The sequence below is a fragment of the Python bivittatus genome, unplaced genomic scaffold (assembly GCF_059951505.1).
Source record: "Python bivittatus isolate LINGU-HERP-01145 unplaced genomic scaffold, Pbiv_v1 ctg000330_np1212, whole genome shotgun sequence".
Taxonomy (NCBI): Eukaryota; Metazoa; Chordata; class Lepidosauria; order Squamata; family Pythonidae; genus Python; species Python bivittatus.
In genome coordinates, this window is record NW_028277058.1 from 3,548,751 (window position 1) to 3,575,833 (window position 27,083).

The following is a 27,083-nucleotide window of genomic DNA, read 5'->3' on the forward strand; positions in this document are numbered from 1 at the left end:
TCAGGACCTCAGGAAGCAGGTTTTTTGTGTTTCACAGTCTACCCTCTGTCTCAGGCATTCATATGCCCCCCCACCCTGACTGTGTTTAAAAGGTCTCTGAAAAGTGGCTCTTTGAGTTAGGGTGGTGGTAAAGATTTTGTATGTTAGTCTGAAAGTTTTATCTTTTGGATATATGCCATTATTTTCTTAGTTTTATTTTCCTTTCTGTTTTTAATGTTGTACACCATCCAGATTCTTTATGGGGTTGGGTACTCTTCTAAATTTGATGAATGAATGAAACACATATCACACAAAGCAATTTTTATTGATGAGTCAAATTAAAGTACATATCAAGTTCCCTGAATCTTCCCCCCCGCCCTCTATGTTAGGGTTGCCAGAATGATTTACAGCTATGCAGCAGTGAAATGGGATATACCACTTTTATTTTACCCAGCTTCCTGTCTTCAGCCTTGGCTATAGAATTTTTGCCTTTATGAATTCATGTAACAGTTGTCTTGATCTGCACCACTCACGTTAATATTCAGATCAGGAAATTGGTTATGATCAGATTTTGCATTCTTCCAAATGCAGTTCTTGGCATTATCAAAATAAAGAAATGCACATTCTAAAGAAACATTCCTATTTAAATATATAGTGAAATGCATATTTAAACACATAATTTCAAATAGCTTCCTAAAATGATAAGTTCCTTTGGAAATGCTATTGAACTGTGGAGGGAGGGAAGATACAAAAGTAACATGAGCTTGAAAAAAAAAGGACAGATTTCTCTATTGCTATTTTAAGGGTATTTAAAAAATAACTTCTATTTGCAGTGTACTTCTACTCTCACCCCATTTTATTTTAATTCTAACTTCCCTGCCTTTTTTTTTTGGATGGGGGGGAGTTATTCCTCATTCTTTTCAAACAGTAAAGCCAGCTACCTTGAGATAAACTTCATAAATTGTTTCAAAAGTGACTAATACCACTCCATGAAAGCAAGAACAACCTAGAGGAGAGACTGACATTTCATAGACACAAGCAATGAGAATTTACAGCTATTTAGAGCTGTTCAACCATCCTCAGTTTTTAGTTGGCATTGTTTATTTTGTTTTTGAGAACTATGTTTATTGGTTTATTGTACATCACATTGTTCAAGTTGGATGGCCATACCAATGCTTTCAAGCAACCAATCTACAAACACAAACAAGGTAGGAACTTGTGCATGCTTGCTCTCTAAGTCAGTTCTAATTGCGTAACTAAAAGCATACTGAAATTTCAGGCCCTGAGGGTTTTTTTTTTTTTTTAAGTAGATAATGAAAAGGAATTTAATAGGTTCTCTTTGGAAGAAAATACATACAGGTGTCAGACACCGATATGAAACAATGACAACACTGGACGCTCTTAATGCAGGGAGCTGGCACTGCAGTTTACTCAAAATTAATAGCAGAATGTGATGGTTCCCAGTCATGATAATACAAGGCTGAAATTGTATGAATCATAACCAGATGTAAATGCTTGTCTTTCAGAGCCAATGCTGCAAAACAGCATTGTGCTCCTGGAATCATGGGATGGGCAAGGTTTAGAAATGAGCACATTGTCTTTTTCTTGGTGTCCCACTTTGTAGAGTTTACAACAGAAGTTTGTAAAAAATAAATGTAGCTTACAGCAGCCCATGGGAGCATTTGAAAGAAGGAAGCTTTTGTATGAAGACTGAGTTTTTTCCCTTAGTAAATATAAAATCCACTACAATCAGGTCTATCCAGTTGGCTGAGACTGAGAAACAAACAAATGCATACATATCTATCATGCTGTTCCTTTCAGGATAACCACATAATGCCAAAAGCAGAAAAGGAGAAAAGAGAAGAGAAGAGAAGAGTAGAGTAGAGTAGAGTAGAGTAGAGTAGAGTAGAGTAGAGTAGAGTAGAGTAGAGTAGAGAAGAGAAGAGAAGAGAAGAGAAGAGAAGAGAAGAGAAGAGAAGAGGATAGTGAAAACCAGTTAACTAATTTACCAGTTAACTACACAATGCCCTACATTTTTATCATTGCATACCATCTTTCTATCATGTCCATACACTGCTTCACATGTTGCAACTTGAGTGTGGGTTGGTTCACTGCATATACCTCACTGATGGTGGGTAAACTATACAGTTGCATGAAAAAGCCAAAACATGGCATCATCGTGTAAATTTGAATGCATGCGTTTACTATTTAAGTGCAGTTGTCTACAGATTCAAAATAAGAAATGTATTTTGTTTAAATATAAGGAATAGCTTCCTGATTACCTACAACAGTGGAACAGACTACCTATGAAGTCTGTGGGTTCTCCATCTCTGGAATTTTTTAAGAAGAGCCTGGGTGCATGCCTCTCAAGCAGTGTTTCTCAGCCTTGGCAACTTTAAGATGTGTGGATTTCAACTCCCAGAATTCCCCAGCCAGCCATGCTGGCTGGGGAATTCTGGGAGTTGAAGACCACACATCTTAAAGTTGTCAAGGTTAAGAAACACTGCTGTCAAGGATGGTTTCATTGATTTTCCTGCACATTGTAGAAGGTTAGACCAGATAATTCTTATGGTACCTTCCAACTTTACATTCTGTGATTCTATGAAAACAATGAATACAGCAGGTCAGAATCTTGGTCAGCTTTCCAGGTAACTCATTGCTATCTTTTTCCTTACTTTTTTTAAAGTTGTTAATAAAACCCCAAATGGTAATTGACTTGTTAGACCTACAATTAGGTAAAGACAATTCCACAGGAGACCCTTCTGCATGTTAGCTTACAAGACAGTCTCTTGATTAAAATCCTAGCTTGCAGAGAAAAGCAAAGTAAGTTTAAGATGAAAATGCACTTCATGTTTGTAGCATATTGGCCAACCCACACTGACTGGTACTGTCCTTATCATTAGTAGATCATGCTTCATGTGGCATAAGTCATTACTAACTTGGTCTACGCCTTTTTTATTTTACTAAAATGGTTAGATGAAAGCCTTGATTGGACAAAGCTATGTTGGGGAGCAGAGATCAATATCTAGGGGTCCATATAGTGATGACAAACTAACAAATAGAAAACAAATAAGAATAAATCTATGGACAGGTATCCCATGTTTAATGCAGATGTCCAAAATTAATATCTACCAACACTAACAATAGTTTGGGGGTAGACCTATGGTGCTGACATAGGGGATTATGGTAGGCCTTTGTGTTTAGTTATGCCTTGCTTGTGTGGGGAATTCAAATGTATCTATAGTCAATGACTAGCTTATAACTAAATCAGAGCACAAGTACATTACTAGACAAGGCAAGAAAACTCTGCAACAATATTTTGCAATCCAGGGAGAATGATAGGTAGAGGGACACAAAATTGAGCAATTGTACAGGGAATACAGGAGAAAGGTCAGCTAACAGATAAGACATCAGGCTTGATGACCCAGACCAATATTTGAACTAGGCTCATAGGCAAAAATTCAAGCACCCAACTTTGATGAAAAGTTGTTAATAAGAAAGAAAAGCAGTTGATGCAAACTGTGGGATGCACGCTGTCTCAACAGCAGTCTGTAGATTCAATTTTTACTCTTTCTCCTACCTTTACACCATGACAGAATCATGTTTTCAATGAGAGTTATGGTTGATATCAGTGTATTGTTATGGACCAGTGGGGTCTCAGGGCCCTTGCTTTAGCTTTTGCCTGCTCTTACTAGCCTGGGATTCTCTAAAGCAGTGTTTCTCAATCTTGGCATCTTTAAGATGTGTGGACATCAACTTCCAGAATTCCCCAGCCAGCCATCTAAAGGACAGAATACACCTGCTAAGCCTAACCATCCCTGACAAATGAGCAATGAAACATTCTGGAGCAAAGTTTCCTTAGCAGCCTCTGACCCACAAAACCTAGACTCTGCACAATAAGGATATTGTGATACTTTCTGTAGAGCATAAGATATCTAACTTTGCTAAGAGGCGGGCACAGAATTATTCAAATGGTGATATTAAAGGAGCGCGGGTCTGGAAGTTGGAAACTATTCTGGTCAGTTTGTCAATCTGTGTTCCAAATGTGGCATCTGATGAGTCTTTTAGCATTTTGGAAGCCTAGAGGAGAATGCTGTTCAAGAAGGAGCCCTAATAATGAAGCTGTAGCCTCATTATTATAAACAGCTACATTTTGAAGGACTGCATTTATAATGTGGATGGAAATAGCCAAGACAGATCTGAGAAATGTTGACTGTACAGCTTCTAGTACAACCAGTTTGGTGGAGTACAACCAGTGGTGGTAGAGTTAACAGCATCTGTTTAAGCAGCTTAATCAGCATATAAAGGGGTGAGGGCTTGGATCTGCCATCTTATCTGTTTGGACTTGCTGCAGAAGCTGCTGAATTTAATACCCAGTGTCCATGCAAACTGGCCATGATATTTTTGGCCATTGGTCAAGACAGCATATAAAAGTTTCTATTCAGTCTTCCTTGTGTTACATATTTTTCTAAAGCCTTTATTCCTGTATCATCCTTTGTATCTGTACAAAGTACTGCATCCTAGTAACATTCTTTGTATCTGTACATGCTCAGTCTTGACATATAATTTGTTCCTTCATCTGGATTTATTCTCTATGCCTTATTTCAGGCCTATTTTTAAAAAATGAAAAAGGGAGAAGTCACATAATTACCTCCTAATTATCCAAACTAGCTCAGATGAGAAGTGGTAAGATGCAGTTTTTAAGGCCTTCTAGGTAACATATATAACAATGTCATTTGCCATGGTTTGTAGAGCTCAAATGTTTGGGCTGACTTATTTACTACTGATTTCAAATATTTGTTAAGAAAGCAGAATAAATAAGTTGTTAGATCCAGCTGGGAACTGGGTTATGTTCTACAGCACTGGTCTCCACAGACAAGTCATATACTTTCAAATCTGACTGGGAGTTAATAGAGCTAAGAGCAGTATTAATTCCCTGTGGGTCTTGTCTCTGTTTGCTGCCGCACAGTCACATCAAACTCTGGCCATTAGCAACAGGGCTTTAACAATGTGGAACAAAGAGGCTCTCTTTTCTCAAGTCCCACATCACAACTGTGAAAATGTGTATTAATGTGGCCCAATGTCAGGCAGCTTTTAGAATAAGCTTCAAGGCATCAACTAACCCCCTACTGGGATAAAACTTTTCCATCAAAGGGCGGAGGGAGAGGAGAATGCTTTCTGTTTTAGGAAAACACATATTCTAAGGGCAATGAACTTTAGAAAAGGAGAAGAAGCAATGAAGTGAAAATGGAAGCCACTGATGGGACTGAATAAGATCCCTCATGTAGTTTTATCTTGGAAGCAAGTTTAGGCCTACTCAAGGCCAATGTACTTAGATCACTTCAAACCCACTTGTGAGCTTTCAAAACTTTTAAAGAAATAATGGGTACAAATGTGACAAACCAATGAAAGTATATAATAGCTTGGCAGTTTCAATTTGATTATGGAATCTTGGCAATATTAGTTAAAGGAATGGAACTGAAAAGTAGGCCTATATGTATTTGTATATGGACAAAACATGTATCTGAATACACATGTATACACAAATATGTGTATGTGTACAGATGTAGACCTTGTTATCCAGAGTCACATTATCTGTGGTTGAAAAATATAGACCAGAACATGTTACTTGGGGAAATTGATTTCACATATCTGAGGTTTCAGATATATAGTTCTGATTTTTGGTGAGAAACAGAGATATGCTTCTAAAGTTTGGGATCGAAGAGAAATTTGAAAAGAACTGGGTTATTGGCCAAAATCTAGCCTTCTGTCCCTTACTAACAAATAGGTATTCGATATTTGAAAACATTTCTCATTTTCAGCACAAACATCCAAACTGGATTAATAGGTAGATAAATATAGAAATGTAGCTCAGAATAAATTTTCTGTACTTTAAAATGGAGAATAAAAGGTTTGCTATATTTCTCAGTCAGGGAAATATGGAAAAATAATAATCACTTTCACTTAGAATTAATGGTTGCTTATCTTGCTACAATGCATGTTTTTTAAAATTCATATATGAATTAGATGCCCAGGATGGAAATGAAAAATTGTCATTAATAAGAAATGTATCTATCATCTTCTCCCATTACCGGCAAGAAATTACAGTGTAAACTGTATTTATTGCTCTTCTTTACTAAATTTCAAACATATTAGAAAATCAAATATACTTCAAACCAAACAGCTTTTTTTTTCTTTTACACTTAACATTTAATTAAGGATCAGATTAATTGGATGCTGTTGGGATGCTGGATGTTGGAACAACTAAAGGCTTGCCATGGATTTGTGTGGAGTATCAGAAAAACAAAGCCAGGAGAATCCAGCTCAATTGGAAATTAAATCTGTAACCAGAAACCTGGATATTGGAAGCCAGACCAGGATACAGAAGATCCAATGGTGGACAGGTATTTCCCTGATGAAGCATGATTGAATTGTTATTTTTATTAGGCTGTGGTCTCTGAATTAAAAAAAGGGGGGGGGGGCGGGAGGAAGAATTTAGCTAATCTAAAAAGATCTGGGAAGGAATATCTGCTTATTTTCTAGCACCAATAGAGGCGAATATGTGTAGCTCAGGGTTGAACTGTGGAGTCCTTGGGGTTCTCTGAGCTTGGTTCTTTTCCTGCAAACATTTCATTACCCGGCTAGGTAACATCTTCAGTGCTAGAATGGAGTGGGGTTTGCTCTGTATTTATGTGTTGTGGCCTGCCTTGACAGTGCTGGTGAGGGTGTTTTTTTTTTTTTGTTTTTTTGTTTTGTTCCTCTAGTAGTTCTTTGATTGGCACGTGTTTGCTGCTTGATTGTGTGCTTGGTGGTAACCTTTGCTTATCTGAGTGATGATTGCTGGTGATTGATCTGGTATTCAGACAAGGCAGCAATTAACAGACACATAGAGATAAACAGCATCTACATGCTATTCAAAAGAGACAAAAGAACAGAAGATCGCCTCACCAGCAATCAATCACCAGCAATCAATCACCAGGATTCATCATCACCCAGATAAGCAAAGGTCACCACCAGGCACACAATCAAGCAGCAAACACATGCCAATCAAAGAATTACCAGAGGAGCAAAACAAAACCCCCACCCTTACCAGCATTGGCAAGGCAGGCCACAGCACATAAATAGAGAGCAAACCCCAGCCCATTTTAGCGCTGAAGATGTTACCTAGCCGGGTATTTTCTAGCATCCTGCATGTCAATTTGTATGTGGATCTTTTCTTCTCTTTCTTATGGTGCAAGTGGTCACCCATTGAACAGGGGCAGGGGTATTGTGGGGGGGTGGGGGGGTTTAAAAATGAAAGTAGTATTGAAGCCTGCCCCCTTTTTACATGTGTCACAACAGATGTACAAATGGGACTGGGTTTTGAGTGAATAACCACAGCTGTCACTTTGACCTTTTGGACCTTCTGCCTCAGATGTCCCTGCCCAGGAGTCAAAGGAAACTGGTGGATAGCAAGTTAGCCCATGAGCATCATTTATGGTCTGTATTTCTATACTGGCAATGATCAGTTCTCCAGCCTTCATTTTTTTTTTACCCCTAATCTTATTTGAAAAAAAACTTCAACTTTTTGCAGGTAAACACGTACTCAGACATTGAGTGATATGTCCCAACCTGTCTTTTGAAGTCCTCAAACTCTGCACCTGAACAATAGTCCATAACCTGATGAAAATTAAGTAACTAAGAATCATTGACTCCAGTTAGATTTGAACCTAAACTTCAGTGTCCCCATTGATTATAGAGAAAACATTATTTTTTTAACAAAAAGAAAGGGCCAAAGAAGAATGACTTAAGCAGACCACCAGTCAATTTTAACTTGAAGCACAGGATGGTTTAAGTTAAACAAAATGCCAGATAAAGGTTCCACACATTCACTTTGTTCATTCTAAATTAGCTTAAGTCAGTTATAACTTTATCCTGATTATCAATAGCAGCTGATATATCATTGGAAATTGCCTAGTTCTTACAGAAAAGCTATCAATCAGTAGCTTTTTAATAGGTTCAGCTAAATCATCCATTGAATTATTACAGAGTAATCTGACTTTAATCTCATTTAAGATATTTTATTGTCCATACACATTATCAACATACTTGCCTGTTATAGAAGATTTATCAAAACCAAGTGTCAACATCAAAGTTCAAGAATACTCAGGATACAGGATGGCTTTTTTTGGGGGGGGGGGAGGGCAGAGAGATGGCATTATTTGCATTTAACTCACACTTTTGCAGTGTGGTTTTTCAGCTTGGCTTCCATTTTCATAATAAAAACGCCCAATTTTTCCATGTGCATTATAGGAATATTACCCAAAATATTGAACAATACAGTGAATTCTTGAAAGGAAAAATACACAGAGATTGATTTTATTCACTTCACTTTTGTACATAGGAATTCCATCTTACTACCTGCACCTTCATGCTTCAGAAGTCTTCTTGGTTTTAATTGCATCACTATACAAAATATATTGTGCTGACTCCTGGCGACTGTCTGGACAAGTTGCTGCAGTTTTCTTGGCAAGATTTCAGAAGTGATTTGCCAGTGCATCCTTCCTAGGGCTGAGAGAGAGTGACTGGCCCAAGGTCACCCAGCTGGCTTCGTGCCTAAGGCAGGATTAGAACTTACAGTTTCCTGGTTTCTAGCCTGGTGCTTTAACCACTACACCAAATTTGCTCTTATCCTATACAATTCATTTTGTACAGAATACTGTAAGCATTCTGATGCATGCTATAAATAAAAGAAAAAAAATCATTTTCTGTGGTACTTGTTGAAGGCCCTCTGAGAAACAACAACCACTATTTTTACCTAACACATGCTTTATTGTTGTCCTTTCTGACATGAAACAATCTCTTTTATCTTTTTACTCAAGATGAAAAAGAAAAACCTTGAGGTCATCACATAGAAGACAAAAACCTATTTTTTCCCGGTAAAAGCTAATCAGCCTTGATCTCAACCACTATGCTATGAATGAACTGAAGTGGTTTCTTATACCACTTGGCTCCATAAGCATTTCTAAACACAGATGCACTCACTTAGGTTGCTAACCTGTGCATTTCCTTAGAAATAAATTTAATTGGATCGATAGTGCTTACTGCATGGTAAATAAGTTTGGTTTATTTTTATATCGAACAAAAAGAAGCAAGTGGCAGGCAAGGGAAGTAAATTTCTCATGGCTACCAAAGCCAACAGAAAGGTCATGTCGTGTCAAAAACTGCTTTGTAGAACTAAACAGTGAGAGACAGTCCTTACGTACCCATTTTACAGACTGGTCATCATGGCAGCAACGGTAAGGACCTAAGGCTTTGTAAATTTTGGTCTGGTTCTTAGTGCCTTTTTAAGGGGGAAACCAAAGGCTCAGTTTCAAATAATTAATTTACATGCATTTACTTGTTAATTAATTTATATTTGGTTGTCTCTTGTCCTCAGATGAGAGGCCAAAGCAGAATGGTACAGATAGGATTTAGAACACAGACCCACAAAAAATGCACCCATGTGAAAGAATGCAAGAAAACTAGGCAGATGATGGGGAGTCATGACTGTAAAATGGTAGCTATATAGATCAATATAACAAACAAGCAAACATTCTCCCCAAAACGAATGTTAGATTTATATTCTTCTACATGGTTTTCCTGGAGATTTTCCTGGAGATAATTTTTATACTTCTGGTTTGGAATAGTTATTTCATTTCATTCTGATTTGGCTGATCATAATGAACTTGTTATCTATCTGTACTAGGTACATATAACAGAAGAAAAAAAAAAAGCTTGGTTTTTCAGTGCCAAATCTGCATCACAAGAGATTGATTATATTCAGTCAAGCACAAGAGGACTGTTGCTTATATGGATTTCAATAAAGTTAATCTTCCTAAAATGGTTGCTGCTTATTTTTATACACTCCATGAAAATAGAAAAACTGGCACAGCAGGGAACACACTAGAGTAGTTTCCCTCAGGTGCTGATTTTTTCCCCTTTCCTGGGAAATACTACAGAAGAGAGAGGAATAAAAACTAGCGTCTTTCCTCTGCAGTCTGATGTGAACCTACCGGCCGTATTACATCATTTTATTCCACTGCAGATACACGCCCAACCTTATGGCACCTGGATCAGGGAAATTAACTTCAAAAAAATGCTGTAAAACCAACTGGTTAGGATATGCAATGACCATGAGTACCACAAGCAGTTGGTCTTCTCAATCCTGAGTGTTCCATTGGCTATCATACCAGCAAAGGTATTACTCATTATGGAGTGACAAAGCCAGGGTTTCTTCAGCTAAAGTTAACCACAAAATTAGTAAGCATCACCCAGATGTCTGACTACAAGTCCAGATGGATTATTCAGCCCAGAAGAGATGAGGGGGGGGGGGGCTAGTGGGCTGTATTTAGTTCAGGAATGGTGGATAAGTATAAACCCATCTGTTTATATGTTATCAACATAGTATTTCAGTCCATATTTTTTTTAAAAAAATAAAAATCTAAGTTTAATTTTATTTTTTTACAAATTTCTATAAACATGTAAGATCTTTTATACATATGCATATGTATTGGAAACATTAAACATTCACTATACACATGAAAATTATGTATAAAGTAATTGTGCATGTTTTCTTAAAAGCATATTTCCCTGATGCTTTTTGTAATGTGAATTGTCCTGAACCAAATTTTTATGCTGTTGTTTTTAGCAACTATACATTATGAAACCTTCATTCTTTGTCAGATGCCTCTCTCAAGAAAAGAAATATTTTATAGGTGCTGATTTTTGCTGGCAGAAAATGCAGGTTCTTTGTGCTGTGAAATAAATGTGCATGGAGTTGTAGCTAAAAAAGATGGTTTTCCTCACCTCGAAAAAAATCTGCCACACCAGATGTAAAATCCTGGGCTGCAATAGGTGCTTACCCTTCAGTTATGAATTGGCTTACTACGTACATGTTGGAAAGAGTAACCAATATTATCTGTGTAATTAAGGTTTAAGCTACTGTGATTTTCCTATTTATATATTTCACTATGTTTGTCCTTGTTTCTTTTTCATTTATGTCAATGTTGGTTTTTATCTTGCTACCTTTTTTGCATTGGTTTTGTTTTTCCTGTTCTTTTTACCTTGCTGGTTATATTAGAGCAATACAAAAGTAATAAAAAGGGAATTGGGAAAGCAAAATCAGTGCAAAAGAGAGAGAGAAGGAAAGATTTCATTCAGTGCTGTTGTCCCTGATGCAATGGTTCTCCCAAATCCACTCTATACCTTATTTAATTGGGTGGATCGCAGTCGGTTTGAAGTACATATAAATAAGAAGTTGCTCTACAGGCATAATAAACTTTAATTAAGTAATATGCATTATTTTACATGTAATACACCATCCCGCAGCAGCAAGCTGTTTAGATCTACCTGCAGATAAAGAAAAAGGAAAGAAGGTATATCAGCTGATAGAACATTTTGTTTATCTTAATAGTTCTGCTACATTTAATAGATGTATTAAATTTCACTATATCCCAATTACAAACTCTACCTTCCCTTTGATCTAAAAATGTCATCTATAACATGTTTACCATTCCAGAGCCTTATTGATGCTAATTGTTATTCATACATCGCCATGTGATTGCAGACGGCTTCTTTTGTGAATCTAAGTCTGTAGTTTAGGTCACAGAGTGCTAATTCTGGAAATCAGTTTCGGAAGAGAGATATGTTCTTAAGCCCTGCTTGGAATGTATAAGCATAGCTGACTTTGAAGGCTTAATCACTTTAAACAAAGAGCACTGATCCAATATGGGGCACCCTGTGATGTTCCTATTGACCTCTTTATTGGAAAATGTTATTCTAGCTGCCACCTTTGTAAAATGCATGGTAGTGTACTATAGGACTGTGTAAACAAAGTTGGCTGGGGAAAAAATGATAATAGAAATGAAAAGTTAAGCACTCTCAAGATAAAGGTAGGGGGCATGAAGAAATTATAGCAATAGAAGACTGAATGGAATCAGAAAGGAAGCACATGGTAGGGTAAAAACACTACTTATTTCACCTGGGCAAGGCATGTTGAATCAGTAACAGATTCAATAACCTACGGTTTTCTCTATTTTTTTGTTTTTGTAAAGATTAGGAAGGATCTGCTTTTAAGGGGAAAAAAATCATCTACCCAATGTAATTTTCTAGATCTACATATTATTCTAAACTTCTGTAGAACAAACCCATGAAGAAGGGCTGAGCTAACAAGGCTAAAGAGCTGAAATGACCCTTGCCCCTACTGCATATTTAAAGGTTTAAACGTGACACTGAAAGTTGGTCTTAAGGGTAAGATTTAACAGCTGATGCCTGACAATATTTTTTATATTTATTTATTTGTGCTTTCAAGTCAGTTTTTGACTCCTGGCAACTGCCTCGCCAAATCCCTGCAGTTTTTCTTGGCAAGGTTTTTCAGAAGTGGTTTGCCATTGCCTCCTTCTTCCTAGGGCTGAGAGAGAGTGGCAGGCCCAAGGTCACACAGCTGGCTTTGTTCCAAAGGCAGGATGAATTCACAGTCTCCTGGTTTCTAGCCTGATGTCTTAACCATTAGACCAAACTGGTTCTTCTGCCAATGTGAAACAGTTGCATTTATTTATATAAAGATTTCATTAACAAGAATGATAAGGTGGCTGGTGTGGGTCTTCCGGGCTGTGTGGCCGTGATCTTGAAGTTTTGTTTCCTAACGTTTCGCCAGCACCTGTGACCGGCATCTTCAGAGTGCAGGAGCACAGACAGGAGCAGTTCTCTCTGTGCCCAGGGTGAAGTGACCCTTCTGTGGGTATTTATAGAGAACTTAACCACCTTAATTGGGTCCTACAAGTGAATGGCTACTCCAAGAATGAAATAAAAAGAGCCATCAAACCAAGAAAGCAACATGCGACTGAAGAAGAAAAACAGCCACCCACCAACAAAGTATTTCTGCCCTATATCAAAGGGGTCACAGACCGCATGGGAAAACTGATGGAAAAACACAATTTCCAAACAATCTTCAGACCCACCAGAAAAGTACAAGAAGTGCTAAAATCAGCAAAAGACAAAAGGGATCCCCTCACCACCGCAGGAGTATACCGCATACCATGCAGTTGCAGGCAAGTATACATCGGGACCACAAAACGCAGCATCCATACCAGGATAAAAGAACACGAAAGACACTGCAGACTACAGCAACCAGAAAAATCTGCAGTAGCTGAACATGCTCTCAAGCACACTGGACACAAAATCCTATTTGAAAACACAGAGATACTGGACAACACCAACAGCCACTATACCAGGCTATACCGGGAAGCCATTGAGATTCACAAACACCAGCACAGTTTCAGTAAAAAAGAGGAGAGTCTAAAAATCAACAAAACCTGGCTACCAATCCTGAAAAATACAGCCTGCAAAAGGTCAACGAACTCAGCTCAACCACCAGGACATGTGAACAGTTCACACAATGAACTTGCTAATCACCCCCAGCAGCCCCTCGTTAACAATTCAGTAGAAGAAAAAACCCTGCCTAATCCCCAGGAAGATACACACGTATTCTGACACCAAAACAAGCAGCCACTCAGTAACCCAACCCCACCCACACACACCCATACCCCCCTTCCCCCCCACCAGATCTCTATAAATACCCACAGAAGGGTCACTTCACCCTGGGCACAGAGAGAACTGCTCCTGTCTGTGCTCCTGCACTCTGAAGATGCCGGTCACAGGTGCTGGCGAAATGTTAGGAAACAAAACTTCAAGACCACGGCCACACAGCCCGGAAGACCCACACCAGCCATCGTATGCCGGCTGTGAAAGCCTTCGACAATACAAAGAATGATAAGGGTTGTGATGGGATCCCAAATGGATTACATTTGCATTAGACATGGAATTCCCTTTGAAGACAGCTGGAGAATTTCAGTTAGTTGGCTAAAAGCCAAAGGTGGCTGCATAAGTGGAAACCAATATAGTGGTCTGAAAAATTATCTTTCTAACCATAGCTTAAAGTGCTAATTTTGAACATAGAAGGCGTTCATATTTTGATATCACGGTTCTTGAATTTTCTGTCTCATACATATCTGCCAAAATGTTAACATCTTCTTCTGAAAGTTTATCGAAGTGTTTCCATTATTTAAGTATGGTAAGAAACTATTAGAGAAAGAATCTTTTCAATAATGGCATCAGGGCTGTAGAATTCACTTTCCAAAGGATGTTCCCTTAGAATTTGGGAATTTGTTTACATTTTAATACCAGTTGAAAGCTTCTGTTGGTCTTGGCATTTGGTTTTAACACTTATGCAAGTAATCATAATATTGTATGATGCCCTTTAGCAGGATGGCATAAAAATGTTTTCAAAAATTAGTAATACTATGTAGTAAATAGTTCTTCTGTAGTAGTGTTTGATATAATAATTATGCTGTGGTATGTACTATCAAGATAAACTTACTAACTTGACTTACTCTGGTAACTGCATGCTATTATCTGTGATGGATAAATTTCAGTAACTGAACTGGTGTTCAACTGCCAAGGAACCAAAGTTGAGATTTTAGAGTTGAAGTTCTATAAGGGAAGGGAAGATTATCAGTGTAGAAGCTCATAGATGGTCAGAATGGGCAAAGTCTGTGAGAAAAACCATACATTCAATTAAAGCAAAGTGTTTTGATGAGAATGAGGCATAGGCCAGTCTGCAAGGAGCCTACATATATATGGATATACCAAAGTAGAATTCATTCCATAGGAGCAGGTAATTTTTCACCCATGCACATGCAGTATTTTTCAAACTGATTTCAATTGCTCCCCAGATGAGATTTTTCTTACTTTATCCAGCATTATATCTAACATCCATTTTAACTAATTGAAGGGGCTTGGGCAGCATACTATTTGTTGAGATTCAAATGAACCAAGTAACTAAGTGAATCAGTGTTCAGAGCCTTGGGCAAAATAAATTCAAAGTTCAGGAATAAACAGTGTATATATGCTGAAACAAGATCCAGAAAGAAGCTAGAGGAATATGGTATTCTAAAACTGGAGAGGCAGTTTCAGACATTGTTCCTACAACCAGTAATCCTAAGATGGAAGAGAATGGAGCTAGCCAAAAATCCCATCAGCTGCAGGGTTACTGAGAATCCTGCTCATATAGTTACCTATGATTAATCTTTTCACTCCCTTGTAAACTATTTTTTTCTGAGGACCTAGTCAGGCATTACTGCACTAAATAGTTAGCTGGGTTTCTGCCCTGTGATGCTAATGTACTCCAGACACAGATCCTTCCTCTGTCTGAGATATCCTTCAGGTCCTCCCAAACATCTGACAACCAGATGTTCACAGACTCTAGCAGGTTGGAGTTTCCATGACATGTTTTACACTGTCTTTCAAGAGCTGCTGGGTCAGATAATTTTCCAGGGACAGCAGAAGAAGTATTTTCTAGGGATAGTATGACTGGATTGTGGCTATAGTGTTTGAGAAGATGAGCTATTCCATTTCTTTACGAGAGCTCCTTAAAAATGAAATGCTTGAAGAGGGCTTCTGCATATACACATGCATACCTGATCTGTACATAGCTAAATCCAGAGCAGTAATAATGTGAACTCTTGAATATATGATAAATTTATTACCATCCATAACTGATCATGGAGATTCAGAAGATAACTTTTTTGTAAAGACATTCTGTGAAATGCAAGAGGGGAAAGAAGTTGTAGAAAGTGATTAAACAGAAGGATCCAGAGGAGGGAATGGAGAAGAGAGTTATAGCCAGAGATCCTCAAAGCAATTGCCTAGCATCCCAGGGAATGAAGGAGAGGCCATTCTACCTTAGGGCTATGTAGCATCAGACAGAATGGAAAGATTCATATAATTCAGTAGTAAATAACTGATTTCTTAAAGTCAGTTTCTGATTTCTTCCAGTTTCTTCTACTTTTATTATCAATTTGTTCTTTGTTTTTACAGACATGCCTTACAGCATATTTGATTTTCTCCTATCATTTGCTCTCATTTTTTCTCCTCCCCAGCAGAAATTTCTTATTTGACTAATATTGCCTTTTAGCTTTCCACAGATTTTTGGGCAGGTGCTTCTTTAAATACATACATACATACATACATACATACACACACACACACACACACACACTCAGTTAAAGAACTAGAAAGCTTTAACCTTTAAACGCTGACCACATAGCTTGATTTAAAATATGCACCATACACACACACATGCACACACACAGTAATTCCCTTCATAGACAGGCTTAGGGATGGAGAATCAAAACTCTTCAATACTGCAACAACACCAGAAGTGGTATTTAAGTTATTTTTATTCTAAAAACATATAGAGCAATTGATAAAACATGACCTACAATTCTGAGCACATCCTTCCAAGTTCATGAACCTCCTTTGATGGGCAAAAAGATATTGGGATATTACCTAAACCACCCATAAGAAAATTAAGGAATAGATACAAATGCACACGGACTATGCTGTCCATTGTATCCTACATATGGATTAACAGCTGCAATCATTATACAAAGATTGTTCTTTATTGAGAATTACTTAACTTCTAAGCCACATTGATGGCTTCTTAAAATGAGTTTTGTTTTCTTTTTCTTTTTGTTTTGTTTTATTGAACAAAGACAAAAAAATTTAAAGTCTAGTGGTTTAATAATAATACTAGTTAAAACATTGTAAAGATGTAGGTAATTTATTAGGAAAATTACCCTTTGTTAATAAGACAAATAGCCAGGTTTTGTCCACTGTTCCTTTTGAAAAAAAAAGGAAAAAAAAAAGATACTCATGCTCTGGCATGGAGGTATTTTAAAAAATAAAAAAAATAAAACATGCTAATGGAGATTTTGAAACAAAGTCCTGCATTTTTTTAAAAGGAATCATAGAGAAGGACTAAATTTAGGGGACTCACTAAAACAGAAGTATGATGTCACACATTGTTTAATTTAGTTCCTAGTTATTATGGAATTCAATAGTGTGTGTGTGTGTGTGTGTGTGTGTGTGTTTCAGTGTTGGGCTTCAGGGTTTAGTGACCAGTCTACAGAACAGATTTCTGGACATTTCACTGGCAACTGTGCTAATCTTCAGAGGCCAGATGCCAAGAAATCTATTCTCTAGACCAGTCAGTAAAACCTGAAGCCCAACACTGTCCAGCAGATACCAGCCATGAAAGCCTACATATGTATATAGTACGTATATACTTCTAAATAGACAAGAAACATGATAGAAACATGTACATTAAAGCAAGCAACAAACAAACAATCTTCTTTGGAATGCAATCAAGCCAAAGCAATAAGTTACAATGAAGATAAAACTATCACCCCAATAAATGCAAAGTGTGTAGGTCTTTGTTTTTTACTCTACAGCAAGTAAACAGGGCTGTGATTTGGAGAGAGATGGACTTGCCTCTTTAGACCTTTGAAGAGTAGGAAGAGAAGCAAGTAGCCTTATATGTGGAGGTCTTCCTCCAGCTTGTAGAGGTTCCTGCTAAATTTAGAGAGGAAATGAAATGGCTGCCAGTGATGCAATCAACTTTTATTCTGGGAGCAGATAAACAGGGACCCTCCAGAACTTTGGGTTCAACGTACCATGAATTCTAGTCAGTTAAGAAATGGTCAGGAGTTTGGGAAAAGAGTAAAGATATGCTGAAGTTCCTTTAAACAGTATGTGCTGTTAACAAGAGGAATCCTCAGATGTAACAGTATTACTTAGAAATGCTGCACCATTTTCTGGGGTTTGTATGAATGAAAAAAGGAAGACTGAATTGGAATATTAACTGAGACATTTCCATTATTACACGAATCATATCTATGTACAAGTATGTATTTTTCTGGGTGTAAATTTTTGCCTGAAATTTTAATCCAGGAAAGTGGGGGTGGGGAGACAGGGAGGGAGATAGAAAGAAAGAGAAATAAACTCCTTGCCCTAAATAGCAAAAGCTGATATTTAGCATCAACTTCTATTAAAATGATGCAATCCTTTGCACCTCTTTAACACAAGAGCCTAATTAGTTTCTGTTAATTAAAAAAATATTTCATACCTTAATATTTGGATATGCTTTAATGCTATGGAGTTAAATAAATTGACTTCTGAATTTAGGTGCATAAAAGTGTGACACATTAAACCTGTTTTTGACATTTCTAAGGGAGAATAATGAAAATTCAAGCCAATATTCATGCTCATTTAGAGCATTGCCAGAGCTGGAGTCACGAGCTGTTCTACTACATCCCACATTTTCCTTCATGTGTTACAAATATTACATTGGAGATTTCCACAAATTAATTAGCAGTATAAAAACTTTTATAAATAAAGTCAATTCAATAAAGACAAGTGCTATTAAAATGCAAACTATTATTCCAGATGATTTTTAAAGATGAAATGAACAGAAATACTGAAGATTGACTACTAACCCTGAATGAACATCTTCAAAAACAATTTGTTGAATATTAATGCTCAGCAAATGTCATTTCTGCTCCATATACTACCAGTAATTAGTGTTTTGTTTTGTTTTTTAAGAAGAAAACCTTATGGAGGAAGTAGAATTTTAATAAGGTCAGTTTCACAATTAGAGTTTTAGAAGACAACACAAACTGTATTGTCATCATACTTTCTAGAACATGTGTTACTTGATAACATATTATTTTAAAAATAAGTAAATAAATAACAAGTTTTGTTTCTTCAACATCAAGAAATGGAAATTTAACTGAATCGGGGTTCTGTTTAAATCTGGATAAATGTTTTATTTATATAATCATATGCTTTATATATCTATACAGTATGCTTTGGCACCACAGTGCTCATGAATAGCACAAGAGATCATTTCATTTGGCCATTAAAAGCATTTCCCATCTGAAACCAACAGTGATTGCCAGTTGCTAGTTGAAAATAAAAATAGAGGAGATGGATTTCAAACTGCCTAGAAAATGTTTACTGATATCTCAAAGTCCTTTTTTAAGGTCGCTACAAAGTTAAAAATGTTTAACAAAACATGAATATACTGTATATACTTCAAATGACCAAAGAAATAACTGAATTTATGTAAAGTATATGATATATATTTGAAACAACAAACAGCCTGAAGAACAACAGTATATTTTACAGTTTCATTTATTTTAAATAGTATACTGGCAAAATCAAACAGATTGGGGAAAAGCATGATCTGCAAATTTTCACCCCGGGCAATTGGACAAATGTGTATATGTAATAATGTTTTTGCCATATGATCAGAGGGCATTAAAATTCAGGATCAAAAAATATTTGAGCAACCTAAAAAATAAAGGGTTGGAGCTGCGTATCTCTGAAGAAGCCATTCAGATATCAAACATAGAATTTGTGGGTCTGGAACAAAGGGGAGCAGAATTAAGAGAACTGCATTAAGGAAAGAAACAAGATCGAGTCTGATGTTATGTTGTGTTGTGTTATGTTATGTTATCATACAGTTTAAAGATCTTGATAAGGGGATACAATTCTACAAGGGAGCCATTGTGAGGAGTCAGAGAGAGAAACAGGAGGAACTCCAGTCATAAACAATCAGTGGATGGAAGAGGAATTTGTTAGGAAATTATCTAATAAAGAGAAACTCAAGGGAAAAAACAAGATTCAATAAGTTTAAAGAAACTCCACCTTAACCAACTCACTGATAAAAGAGGCTGGAGGTTATTATTATAGTTTCCTAAATTCTTCCATCAAAACTCCTTATTTGAAGCCTGTGCAGTCTTGCTTTCTTGATCTTGTCCTGCCTTATGGGGTTAACACCTTTATTGGAAGAACTCTTTTCTCTGGTTTTCAGCTTTTTTTTTTTCAAAAAACATAAAAAAAAATGTATAGCCCAAACTCATCCTTTGCCAAGCAGAAGAGTATACCAATATACTAATCTCTCCTTTCTCCCTCCCTATCGCTTCCTCCCATATCTCAGAATGGAGTACTTAATACATATTTCAGTAAAGAGATCTATGCACCAGTCAGTAGTTAAATCCATTTCATAGCCTTTGCTTATGTCTGTATTTGGTTTAATTGTCAGTCCAACTGGTTTAACAGCAAATCTGCTCTCATTAAAATGTTTTATGCCAGGACGCAGTCTTTTCTGGTCAGAATAATATAAGGAAGAAATATACAATAGGTAATTCCACATCTACAACACATTTGCTAGATAATACTGAACAAACTAAATATACCAGTGTCATCCAAAGTGTTGTTATGGCTGCTAGTGTAGGTATTACTAGATAAATTTATAATGGCATCTTTAGTTAGTTAGCTGCTTGGCTGACAACCAATCTAATGAGTATCAGGAATACATTTAGTAGTAGAGAGAAGTTGAAAATAAAAGAAAATGTGATGTAGTGGGTAGGAATTTTGTCTCTGAGTCTTTCCCTAGCTATGGAAATTCACTGGTTTTGGATTAGTCATTATCTTACAGGGTTGTTATTTTGGGGATAAAATGAAGGGAAATTCACATGTAAAGTGGCTTGAGCTCTTGGAGGAATGATGGCAGAGATAGCTAAGGAATTAAAGTAAATAAAATTGATGCCCCATGCCATAATTTGAGAAAATATGGAGTCCAAGACCTTTACCCAAAGAACACTAAGAAGACCATTTTATTTCTATCAGTAGCAGTGGATGTAAATTAATGTCAGTCAGGTAACATAACCTGTTACTTATTTACTTGTTTTTAAAATAACATGTTATCAATCTTCATGCCAGATTCACAGAGGTCCATGGAGCATTTCCCACAGTTTACAAGAAACAGTCTCCAATAATAATGTATGAAAGACCTGGAAGCCCAACAGGACCAATTTGTTCTAACTAAGAATGTTTTTCTGAGCAGTCAAGCCCCTTTTTATAAATCAGCAATATACTTACAACACATAACTATTTCCAAATTCTGAAGAGCACCAACTTTAGCACACTTCAATGCTCTCCCCACAGCAGTTTTGGGGGGCTGATACAAAAAAGTCCCCTATGAGCTGAGATGGTGTCCCTGTGGACGAGGGGCCTGCTGAAACTACAGCTCATGTCCTGCTACACTGAACCATCTGTAAGGACTCAAGGACCCGCCTTATAAACACATTACCTGGTAAAACACCAGGGAAATTCAAATCTTTTTTATGTACACTGGTTGTTATCAGAAAAGTATGATTCAGTCTCCTTGAACATAGCTAAATTTTGTTATATTGCCTGTAAAATTGGACAGACTTTGATTATCCACTGACGAACTTACCACCAATTGTAATATTTTACCTTGTTTTGTTTTTATTTTATTTATTTTATTTATTTTATTATTTTATTTTATTTTATTTTTAATTCTAGTCAGTGATCATAATTATCTATCTATCTATCTATCTATCTATCTATCTATCTATCTATCTATCTATCTATCTATCTATTGTATACTGTTATGGATAGCAATATTCCATTCTTTTATTGAAGTTTAAATTTGCATAGAAAAATTTATAACTGCCCTGAAGAAACTGTGACAGTGACTAAGTGTACATCTATATCTACAGTATACCTATTGCTTTAGACTTAGATGAAATAATATTCAATAAAAGCTAAACTTCACTTGTTATCAAAACTATAACTGTCCCAAGTACTAATAGCTAGCTTTGCTTTTCCCAGTTATATCACACTTTACTTGAAAACTTTATGCACTGAGATGGTTAGAGCTAGAAAGTTACATCTATGGACTTGCACAATCAAGAACTGATCTAAATGATGTTTTAAATAATGTGTAGCACTCAAAAACAGATATATGCCCAGGTGCTTTATCTGTATTGAAAATTGAGATTAATTAGCTCAAACCTGTACCCAACTTCTGTATTGTTTGCATGTACAGGTAGTCCTTGTTTAATGACCACAATTGAGACTGGCAACTCCATTGCTAAGCAATGCGGTCATTAATATGACCTCATTTTCACTGCAGTCATTAAGTGAATCACCTGCAGTTATTAAGTGAGACATCATGTGACCATGACTTGCAATTTTACTGCCAGCTTCTCCATTGTCTATACTTGTCGGAAGCCAGCTATGAAGCATGCAAATGGCCATCACTTGACTGCAGGTCATAAACGTCTACTGGCTGTGAAGCACCTGAATCTTGATCACATGACCACAGGACACTGCAATGGTTGTAAATGCCCGCTGGTTGAGAAGTGCCCAAATCTCAAACACATGACCATGGGGAAGCTGCAACGGTCATAAGTGTGAGGAACAGTTGTAAAGTTATTTTTTTCAGTGCCATCATAACTTTGAACAGTCACTAAAAAGGGCAGTCATTAAGCAAGGATTACCTGTAATTGAAAAGAACTGATACACAAGGGTGCTTTCCAGAATTTAGATATTAGAGATAAGCTTATGTGTTAAATTGTTAAATAAATCAAGCCTGTGTGGTCACATTTAAAAACACTATTGTCCGGGGTGGAGTGGGGAATAAGAAAATTATTTCATGGGTTCTATGCATAATGCTGACAATGGGAAAATTGAATGAAGATTAAGCCATTATTAGGGACTTCAAAGTGTGAAATGTAATTTAAAATAGCCAACAGTTACAATTTGTCTTACATAGTACAATTCCACCAGTTATAGTTTCTTCACTTAAACACTAAAATCACTAGTTCTAACATTAGAAATTTACAGAAAGGATACATTTTCAATAAGCACCAGAAGAGTTGAAAAAAGTGTTAACAGCTGAATTGTATCATATCTGGCCCTTCAAACTTGATTACATTCAAGGTGGCAATATCAAAGCCAAGAAAACATCTCCAAATCCAAGCAGAAAAGTCCAAAAGTTTTTTGACCAAAGTTTTTGAAAGATTTAATGACTCTTGGTGGTGCTCAAGTTCCATTAAGGAAAAATATGTGGGTAAATCCTGGGATTATTTTAACAAGAGCCGGTCTACTAGGAACCAAGAGTATCATTGGGAACCATCGGGTACTCAGTTTACTTTTGTAAACCGTTTAAGACAATCAAAAGACTTTTTGTTTGTTTTCTACAAGGACTCTGGATTAGCCTTTCAGAGATTTTTTTTTATATCATTCTATTGGCAAAGTGATGATTTCTAACTAGGTATCTAATCCAATGCAGAATTCTGCTATGTCTCTAGGAAATTCTCTTCCGTTTAATTAGCCAAGGAATCCACATAGCTCTGTTTAATTCAATGAGTATGAGAGATACAGGAATGATCATCATCAAAGCTTTTGTTGCTGCCAGTTCTACTAACTTCTCCCAGTTGGACCATCAGATTTGGAATAAAATGGAAACAACATGGAAACTCACAGCTAAGGTTTTGGAAAATATCCAAGCAAAACATAAGCACCAAAACACATACAGCCATAAAGAATGTGTGAGATTCCATGCTATTAGTGATGATAGCAAAAATTATATATCTATATATTTATATATAGATTTTTTTTTACTACCATTCCATCTGTTCCATGCCAACCAGCAGAGTTCTTTTAAGAATCAAGGCATCTTTTGCAAGAGTCTCAAAGCAGGGACAAATAATAATAATAATTACTGCAGCCACTTTTCAATGCTGTATGAATTCAACTTGTCTGCAAATTGTGGTAAAGGTATCAGTCAATCCCTTCTATTTGATTTTCAATGGATCAAACGATTTAAGCTGGGAATAGGAACAGGATTCTTGGTGACATATGGCACTTTACTCCTATTGCCCAGACTGGGATGTTTATAGACATGTGTGGTAATTATGGCATCTTATCCAAGGCTGCTTGAATAGTCCTAAATCTGAAAATATTTCCAGGAAAAAAAAAAAAAAGCTCAGGAAACTGAGCATCCTCACTGTGCTCTGTGGAATTCTCATTAGTGCATGCATAAAGCAGGTATATTGCAATGAATGCTCAGAAAATTAGTTGCTCATACATGTGAATTTAAGGAATGAAGCAGTACAACTAGTTATAAATATGAGCATATTTACTGTAAGTCTTGCATTACACGTTATAGCTGGGTGTATTATATACCTGGAAACCTGCTTAGGCAATGTGGGTTACTTGTAGCACAACACTGCCAATTTCTGGAAGGGGACCTGAAAGTACGTTGTATATGAGATAGATCAGAATCTAAATGGGAGACTTCCTGGATCCTCCACACATAAACTTCAAAGTTCCCTAGAAAAGAGGTCTGATACAAATCAAGCATATTAATTTGAGTATTTTTTTTCAGCCGTGCTGTCTTTTTACTTAATGCTAATCTTGAATTGTACAACCACAGACAAAGAGGCAATTGAGCATTTCCAACTGAGCCCTATTTTTAGAGCAGTAAAAGTTTGGGCCAGTGCCTTTAAGTATTACCAAACAGCCATTCATTCATTGTCAAGAGACTTAAATTGTCCCAATGATGCAGAATTTAAAACTAAGATTAGCTCTTGAGCTTCTCTTTCCAATGCTGTGAGTTAAGCATTGTTGTGTTGGCAAGGCGACCCTGAAAGTGTAAATGTTCCATTTGCTCAAGGGAAAGCAAAGTTAAGGTTTCTGGTTGGCCGCATTATAGAAGTTGAGAACTGAGAAAGTGCACAAAGCCAAATAGCATTAGCTTTGCTGCTCTGACTGGCTGAGAGTATAATAGGGTAATACATCTCATTGGCCACAGCTTCTGTCAATATTATCACGGCATTCAACCTATCGTTCTCCATATATGGAAATAAAATTGCAACATCATACATTGTCAGTAAGAATTCCCAAAGCTGCAATCGATCTTCACAGTGGTTTGCAGCCACCCAGTTGTTGCTTTGAAGCTAGTTCCCACTTCTGTGGCCAATTTGCTTCAGTGGGTGATTCTGTGAAGCTCTGCTAGACTGGCTCACCCATTCAAAGATTTACATAGTCCTAGTAGTTAGAACATAATCAATTAACTTCATACATGATCAATTCCATTACCAGTATTAAAATATCACAGAATAGCTTTTCACACACCATCCTTTTGCAAATTATTTCTGTGAATTCAGTTGATTGACAAATCGCCAGCTATTTACTTTGAATCATTCAAGATTTGTTTGCTGGTATTGAGGATTTGTTTCTTTTGAAATACATTGCTGCTGCTGCTGCTGTTGTTGTTACAGCAATTGTTATTATTGTTCACACAGTCAGCCAGATGTTTAGACTGGATTTGGCATTTTCATCCACCTATCGAGTCCTTCCCAAGGTTGGGAAGGTTGTTTGATGGTGTTAAAGGTATCGTTGCAGGATATAAGCTGTTCGAAGTAAAGCTGCCTTTTGCAATTGACTGATGGTGATTTTGTCAATGCTGATGGTGCTCAAGTGGTGCTCTGGATATTTTGGGATTGCACCCAAAAGATATTGATACTATCTTTGCTTTCTTTTGCCATAGTCGTTCTACTTCTATTTGCAGGTCTTTATATCTTGTGATTTTCTCCAGTTCTTTCACTTCTATTCTGCTGTCTCCAGGTATTGCAATGTCCACCAGCCACATTTTTTTTTTTTTTTTGGTCTTTCTTATCAACAATTGTTAAGTCTGGGTGTTGTGTGGGCAGGTGGTTGTCTGTTTGAATTCTAAAGTCCCACAGCACTTTAGCTTCTTCATCTTCTATTACTTTGTCTGTTTTGTGGTTCCACCAGTTCCTGCTTGCAGGCCAAAAGTATTTCTGGCAGATATTCTAATGTACCATTGTTACTGCTTTGTCATGCCATTGTTTGTAGTCAGTCTGTGTGATCTTCTTGCAGCAGCAAACTAGGTGGTCCACTGTTTCTTCAGCTCCCTGGCAGAGACAGGAGCTTCTGTTGCTGTCTTCTCAGTTCTCGCTTTATGTGCATTTGTTCTTAAGGCTTGGTCTTGTGCAGCCAGAATTAGCCTCTCTGACTCTTTCTTCAACTTTCCTGCTCTTACCCAGGTCTTGTTGTCTGCTTTGCCTGCTAATTTTCTTTGTGTACTGGCTGTGTAATACTTTATCTTGCCGTATCTCTTTTGTATTCTTCATTTGTTCTTTCTTATAGGCCAGTTTGGTTTTTTTTCGGTATTCACTAAGCCTTCCTGGTGTACTAGCTTCAGTGCATCTTCTTCACTGTCCTTCAGATATTCTTCTAATGCCCTTTTTTCTTCTTCAGCTGTCTGGTGAACTTGCAACATTCCACACCCACCTATGCTCCTTGGTAAGTAGAGTCTGTCAACATCACTGCGTGGATGAAGGGCATGATTCATTGTCATTATTTTTCTGGTCTTCCTATCCCGCTTAAGTCCAGTCCACTATTCCAACTGTATATCTAATGACTGGGATTGCCCAGGTGTTAATTGCCTTGATGGTATTTCTGCCACTGAGTTTGGACTTTAAAATCTTCTTCACTCCTCTGATGTATTCACTACTAACCTTCTTCTTAACTTCAGTATGCTTGATGTTGTCAGCCTGAAGGATGCCCAGGTATTTGTAGTGATCTTCTTCATCTAGACTCTTGATGTTATTTCCATTGGGCATCTTGATTGCTTCTGTTTTCCCTATTTTCCCCTTGCTGATGGTCAGGGTGGCACATTTGTCCAGTCCAAACTCCACTGAAATATCTTGGCTGTATGTTTCAACAGTGTTGGGCAGAGATTCCATTTCTTATGGTGTTTTTCCATACAGCTTCAGATCAACCATGTAAAGGAGGTGGGATAACCTGGCAAATGTTTTTGAGGTTTGGTAGCCATGTCCTGACTTGTTCAGTATTGTTGACAGAAGAATCAATGCAATGACAAGCAATAATGGTAATAGTGAGTCTCCTTGAAAGATTCCTCTCTCCCAGTATATTGCCATTGACCAGCAACTGTCAATGGCAATTGATCTTTGCACAAAGCTTCTGATGTTTTCACTGATTCCTGTTATTTCTGAGAACTTGATTATCCAGTCATGTGGCAGGGAGTTGAATGCCTTCTTGTAATCAATCCAAGCTACATTCAAGTTGGTCTTCCTTCTCTTACAGTTTTCCAAAATCATCTTGTCAATTAGGAGCTGATATTTTGTCCCTCTGCTGTTTGGGCAGTTTCCTTTCTGCTCAGATGGAAAGAGCTTGTTTTCAACTAGGTGCTGTTGGACTGCATCAGCTACCACACCAGTTAGCAATCTGAAAGTTGTTGGCAAGCAGGTAATTGGCCTGTAGTTGCCTGGGGTTGCCCCTTTTCCTGGTAGGTTTTGCCAGATGTTAACCTTCAATTT

General features: G+C 37.1%; 1 long non-coding RNA gene across 4 annotated transcripts in view; it reads left to right on the top strand.

Moving 5' to 3' along the window:
- The window catches only part of LOC148215882 (uncharacterized), a 75,007-nt gene extending 64,702 nt beyond the window's left edge, over positions 1 to 10,305 (top strand). For 3 of the 4 annotated variants that reach the window (XR_015796347.1, XR_015796346.1, XR_015796348.1), the window contains 2 exons: positions 6,199 to 6,383; positions 7,321 to 10,305. This is a non-coding gene — a long non-coding RNA (uncharacterized LOC148215882). The remainder of the gene's footprint in view (positions 1 to 6,198; positions 6,384 to 7,320) is intronic. The other variant, XR_015796349.1, reaches the window with a different exon arrangement.
- Positions 10,306 to 27,083: the final 16,778 nt, after the last annotated feature.